Source organism: Camelina sativa, chromosome 11 (genome assembly GCF_000633955.1).
Source record: "Camelina sativa cultivar DH55 chromosome 11, Cs, whole genome shotgun sequence".
Classification (NCBI taxonomy): domain Eukaryota; kingdom Viridiplantae; phylum Streptophyta; class Magnoliopsida; order Brassicales; family Brassicaceae; genus Camelina; species Camelina sativa.
Window position 1 is genome coordinate 36,591,755 of NC_025695.1, and position 6,900 is coordinate 36,598,654.

At 38.6% G+C, this 6,900-nt stretch overlaps 1 long non-coding RNA gene across 1 annotated transcript; it reads left to right on the top strand.

The window, feature by feature from the left end:
• On the top strand, positions 318–1,562 carry LOC109127575. Its single transcript, XR_002034134.1, has 3 exons — positions 318–1,054; positions 1,130–1,203; positions 1,284–1,562. It is a non-coding gene; the product is annotated as an uncharacterized LOC109127575 (long non-coding RNA).

The following is a 6,900-nucleotide window of genomic DNA, read 5'->3' on the forward strand; positions in this document are numbered from 1 at the left end:
ACCGGTCCAATAGTTAATCCCATTTGGTAGCAAGTCATTTCATGAATTAGACTTATCAATTACGTTGTAAAATGTGTTGATACTACTGTTATCAAATATCATGTTTAGATAAATGACAGTAACACCAGAATACCCATATCTGTTATAAGATATCATGTTTAGACAAATGACAGTAACACTAGAATACACATAGTCTGTTATCAGATATCATGTTTAGACAAATGACAGTAACACTAGAATACCCATAGTCTGTTAGCGTCTAATATTTTTACCCAATAACATATTATTGCGTTGATATGTTTATAGGTGTATCCCATGTCCTCATATGCGGCGTGCGTCGTCCATCTAAAGAGGAACATCATAGCGATTTTCAAATTCGAGGCTCTGGGATCATTGGTTTCAAGTGCAGCAAGATCTTACCAACTAATTGATTTCAACAAACTTTTTGCGGAGATCAACTCAATGAAAAGCAAATGTGCAGAGACTACCTAACGAGTATTGGTATTGAGCATTGGACAAGATCTCATTTCGTGGGAGATCGTTTCAACGTAATGACAAGCAACATCGCAGAGTCGTTGAACAATGTCTTGACAATGGCGCGCGATTACCCAGTTATATCGATCCTTGAGACCATCCGAACAACTTTAGTTACTTGGTTTGCCCTCCGCCACGAAGCAGCCCAACTTGAGGAAAACATATTGCCACCAAAGGTCAATGAAATGGTAACTGAAAATTTTGAAAAGGGAGCAGGCTATATGGTGTACAAAATAGGCGATGGCATATATGAGGTCAGGGGTAAAGACAATTCAGGTTTCGCAGTCCATTTGTGGTAGAGGACATGCACTTACAGAGAGTTTCAGCTACTAACGATCCTCTGTAGACATGAAATAGCTGCAACTATTTAAGAAGGGGTCAGAGTTGATACATTGGTGGGTGTGAAGCACATGGTACCAAATCTGCGATTGTGGGAGGAGGGAAGCTTGCTCCCCCTTTTGTTCGAAGACCACCCGGACGCCCACGAAAATCACGTATATTTTCAAAGGGCGAGTTTAAGGTAAGTAAACAGATATTTCTTTCTTTAATCTGATAATAACTTACCTATTAAATGTGGAACCTTGCAAATATGCAGCGGACTTCACGGAAATATTGCACACGCTGTCGTTCACTAGGGACAACCGTGCAACGTGTTGCGGTCCAATACTGGTAAAGTTATAATAAATTCCAAAATATGACTCTTTAAAGTGTTATACGGTTGCTCTAATATATGTAAATGGGTTTGGCAGGAGCTGTAAGATCAATAAAAGGGAACTGTTTTTTGACGGTGAAGCATGATGTAAAATCAATAGTCCAACTACTACAAAGTAAACGTCAAGCAGGAGATTTCTTTCCCTGATGTTACCAGACGAAATCTTGTTGCAAAAGGGTATCTACTACACTTCAGTAGGAAGTCGGCTAGGGTTAGAAAATTTTCAATGTGCATAACCTAACTCTAACTGCAAATGTATAATTATCAAGATGAGGGGAGCCTCATCCAGATGTGGAGAAAACAATGTAATGACCATCAAACTTAAATACATACATGTTTAATTACGAAACATGTGGCTCGTCTACACCCAATTTGGGTACAGTCAAAGAACTATGTTAGGTGTTTTAGTAAACAAATTGAGTCACTAATATGAAAATTATTTGTTAAGATTGTTAAGAATGTTATAGCATAGGTTCAAGGCGGTAGAAAGGTATGTGTTTAACTGAACAGATCGTCAGGCCTTAAAATAGGCAAGGACCAAACATTCAAGATGATCAGACAGTTAAGTGGTGAGTTAACAGATCCAGTCTCTAATATTAATATTATCTGTTAAGAATGAACATAATGTTATCAATATGATCAGAATATTACATGGTAAAAGTGTTATCAAAGGCGTGTATGTACAATTATGGATTCTTTGAAGTCAGAGTTTAACTGAACAGACAAAGGGCTTACAATATAATATTGGAGACTGTAACATGAAAAACTTATCCGTTAAAATTGTTAAGAATGTTAGAACACAGGTTTAAGGAGGTAAAACATTCAATATGATCAGACAGTTAGGTGGTGACTTAACAGATTCCGTCTCTAATACAAATATTATCTGTTAACAATGAACTTAGTGTTATCAATACATACAAAATATTACATGTTAAGAGAAAATTATATGTTCCTAATGATCAAAATGTTATCAGGATTATCAAAATGTTATCACAATGATCAAAATGTTATCAAAATTATCTGCTCATAATAAATAGAAACTCATGAAGCTTACTTAACATATAATTATGACGGCTATAAGTAAGACATGTAACACATATAATCACTAGTTGCTTCACAAGAAGTTACTTAGCAAACTAACATATCTAATATTATCACAGGTTGGTGGTGACTTAATGCAGTCTCTAATACTAATATTATCTGTCAACAATGAACTGAATGTTATCAAATATGATCAGAATATTACATGTTAAGAGAGTTATCAAAGGCGTATACGTACAGCTTGAGAAAATTATCTGTTCGTAATGATCAGAATGTTATCAGGATTATCAAAATGTTATCATAATGATCTGCTCATAATAAACAGAAACTCATGAAATGAAGCTTACTTATCGTATAATTATGACTGCTATAAGTAAGACAGGTAACACATATAAAACTTCCAACCAATGTTAAAATTTTAGTTGTCTCATAAGATGTTTTTTTTTTTTTGAATTACTAAGAGGTTCCGAGCCTAGGCCCGTACATCCACTCAGGCCAGGGACCAAAGCATTTTATATGGTCTCCTTCCAAGCGCCGTCCCTCGAATCGGCTACCTCTAGACTTTGCCAAAGAGTCTTTACCAGTTGAGCTATCGACGCTTGGTAACATATCCGAACTTGGAGAGAGTAACAAAAGATGTTACTTAACAAACTAACATATCCGAACTTGGAGAGAATAACAAAAGAAAAAACATTACACAAGTCTGATACTAATCCAAGATAACTAAAACGGGAAAATCTTCACTACTCGTTGTCGAATAAAATTATTGCAGACACAAGTTTTTTGGTCTCGGTATCCAAATCCACAACATCAAATCCAACACATTCTTCCATTCCACCTGCAACACGTGAATGGATGAAAAACACAGACAAATCCCGACGTCGTGCGGTGAGTTGGCCTGAGGTATGACATGAGGCATTTCTATTGCATATGAGGTCACAGGTACCTGCGCCATACTGGAATCCAATTCGGCCTGTTTGAATAGGAAAGGAAGCATTACCGCTAACGGCTGGATTTCTGCAATGATGGTTGTATTGTTCCGGATATGGATGTTCGAATCAAGGAAAATGATTTTCCGACAGAGGAGATCAACACACAATGCAACCCAATGCGTTTTGTCAAAGTTGAATGGCATGTACAAATAATCAGCTTGAGCAAATAGCTCCACACGCTCAGAATCCCCCCGGCCAACAACCGCCTCAAGTAAGGGTTTTGCAAATTTGAAATATGCGGGATTTTTACACTCACTAAACTTTGGATACAGCCTCGTCAATTGGGATAGAAACTTCAATTCAAGCACGTCCACACGAAGCTTTGCACCGTCTACCTCATCAGCCCTCAAAAGATGCCTGCTGAACTTAATGAGGTCATCCATTATCAACATATTAGTCAGATAAGACACTTACCGATGAAGTTGATTCTAACACAAGCTCAAACAAACCACCAAATCAATTAATCTTTACCTTCGAGACCATCGGTTTCTTCCTATCAATTAACACTGTTATTTCTTTACTCCCAATATAAAAGTCGCCACCAAGACATATTGAACTGGCAGTGTTATATTCAAAGACAAGAATAAGTTTTTGGGCTACCATGAACATCTATAAGAAAAATTAAAATTGAAAGAAAAGTGGGAAGCAAAGTGAAAAAGATTAACGCCCAACCTTGTCGCATTCAGCTTCTTCATGGAATTTTGGAAACGCTCCTCCGGGTCCGACATGGTAATGGCCTCAGGATAAAGAGGAGATGGATGCCCTACCAGGTACTTGGTTTTTTTGTCAAAATGGTAGCGTGTGTCCAGTCTTATCGACATCGTCCTAAGAAGTTTTGTCCTCTTAACCCCCAATGGGTGCCCACCTAAAACCTCCTCTTGCACACTTTCAGCAGTATATTCCTTACCAGCCATTTGTGGTGACGCTTGTGCCTACAACATGTTATTTCCAAAATAATTGGCGGGTTATTTTGGAATATACATAACCAACCCTTGGCGACAAAAATAATGGGGTTAGGCGATAGGTTACACGATATCAAGAAACATCATCCGTAACAACCACGCCGCCAGCCTGAATCAAAAATAGTTTTTTTAGTAACATCAGTGTTAACACGTAACATAAATATTTTGCACCTAACATAAATATTTTGCACGTTATAGGGTAACATCAGCGTTAACAGGTAACATAAATATTTTACACGTTAGAGGGTAACATAAGCGTTATCACGTAACATAAATATTTTGCTTTAACTCAAATTACACCATGAATTCATAATGTTGAAGATAAACTCAGCATACCTCGTCATTTGGGCCGTCTCTTGAGGAATCAGAACCAACCTGGTACACACAAAAATGGGGGTTAGAGATAGTGGAAACGATATCAGGTAACATTCAATTTTCAATGATAAAATCAACGCTAAGCAACTAACGAGAATATTTTGTTTATGTGACATTGTACTCTACTTTAATGACGTTGAAGATAAGGGTTTCCCTCATGAAAAACGTTACTAACCTCGTCATTTTGCCCGTCTTCTGTGGGATCGGAACCAACCTAAAACACAAATAATGGGGTTATTCGAAAGTTTCCCGGTATCACCTAACATTTGATAACAATGATACCCTCTAACTTCCTATCTAAGATTTGTTTCACCCCATGTTATATACTATGTCGTCATAACGTTGAAAATAACATTGAAGATAACATCTAATTAAGTTACATCCTCTAACTTCAATTCTGTAGATGATAACAAAAAAATATTTCTAACCTCGCCATTTAGCCCATGTGCAGTGGCATCAGAATCAACCTAATACACAAAAACAGGGGTTAGCCAAAGGTTTCACCGATATCAAGACACACATTTATATTACAATAATAACCTCGTCGTTTTCTATGAGTCAAGAATAGAATATGTTAACAAACAAGTTACCTATGTAACTCCTGCGTAATCGAATAATTTTAGCGTACCCCCACATTTTTTTGGCGTACACTTACCAAATCAGCGTCACCAGTTAATGGGCGAGGTGAACAGACAGTGGATGGTGTCCCGCCAAAATTATCCGTCTACGCAACAATCATAAAGTAAGAAACGGTGTGCCAAACAAAAGCCCCAAAACTATACATTTGTATGCAATAAGGCTACACTCATTGGTGACTCTGTTCTGCTGCTACCTACAACCTCCCCGCCCTGCTCCGCTTGGCTATAATAAGTAGCTACTTCGGCAACAGAAGTGTTCATTGTCCCTCCAAATCAACTACAGAATTGTTAAAACAATTGTTTAATGTGTTGTCCACGGTAGGGGGACACATCCTGCTATCTTCCGTGTCCATATCATTAGAAGCATCAACACCACTCCGAGGCATCCTCAATTCAGGGTTTTCCTCAGCTTTGCCATCTTCCGCAGCAATGGTGGCATATTTTTTAAACCAACCAATTACACCCTCAATGATTATAGACTCGTGACTCGCGAGCTTTCTCATCAAGAAGCCGAGATAGCATGTTTATGTCTACAAGCCCTGACTGTGGAGCCTCGACATTGTTGGATGCCGACTGATTGGTCGGATTCAAAGGAACACCTCTTCCATGCTGAGCACCTCTCCGGCCACGAGGTGCTTTGCCCCTCAAACCCTTCCTATTTCTTTTGGGGACAATCTCAACTTCTGCCGGAAAGCAGCCCCCACGAAACATCTCGTTAGTAAATTTGAATCCTTCTTCAGCCAACCTGACCATACTATCAACTTTCGGATCTTCTTCATCATCTGTCTGTGAAAGGTCTTCCCCCCAGCAACGAAAACAGTCACCGGTACGATGATGGGAGCCACCTGAGCCTATACGGAACACGTAAAAAATCATTATCCTGGATGATAATACTTGACAGCTGATAACAAGATTTTTCACCCAGGGTATCAATTCCCTATGCAGTTGTAGTACAAAGGGTTATCAATCCAAATGTTTGTTATGCTAGCAAATAGGATGCAATCAGAAGCAAACAAGTCAAGCCAAGCAATAAATAGTTTTGTCTAACAATCCAAAAATAATAAAAGAAAATAATATAAACATGGAACCACACGACCTAAGCACTCGATGCAAGCATTCGAGTACAGGATCGGGTGGGGTGATCGAGTAAACAAAGATGGTATGAACAACTCGAGGGGTTACTCGAAGCAGGTGATCGAGTAAACAAAGATGGTATGAACAACTCGAGGGGTTACTCGAAGCAGGTGATCGTGTACCTGTTCGGGTAAGGGATCGAGTGATGAATAAAAATGCAAACAATTAAAATACGAAAGCTTCTAAGGATGGGGTAATCGACTCCTAAGTGTTCCTGACCAATACATATGTCTTACATGCCTCAAGCAAATATTCCCTTGACAATGAATCTCTAAAATCTTGTTAAAACACTCTCGTGATAGAAACAATCAACATTGATCACTCCCCTACCCAACTCTCGTTGGAGAAACATGACCAAGCAGGCAATAATGAACCGATTCATTATTGTCAATAAACCCCTTACTCATCTAATCTCTTAAGCTAAGTGAGTAAATCTCTAGCATTGGTTGATTCAAGCATTTCATCTACACCTCTCGGTGGTAAAACACCTTAGATCTAATCTCACCCTCTCG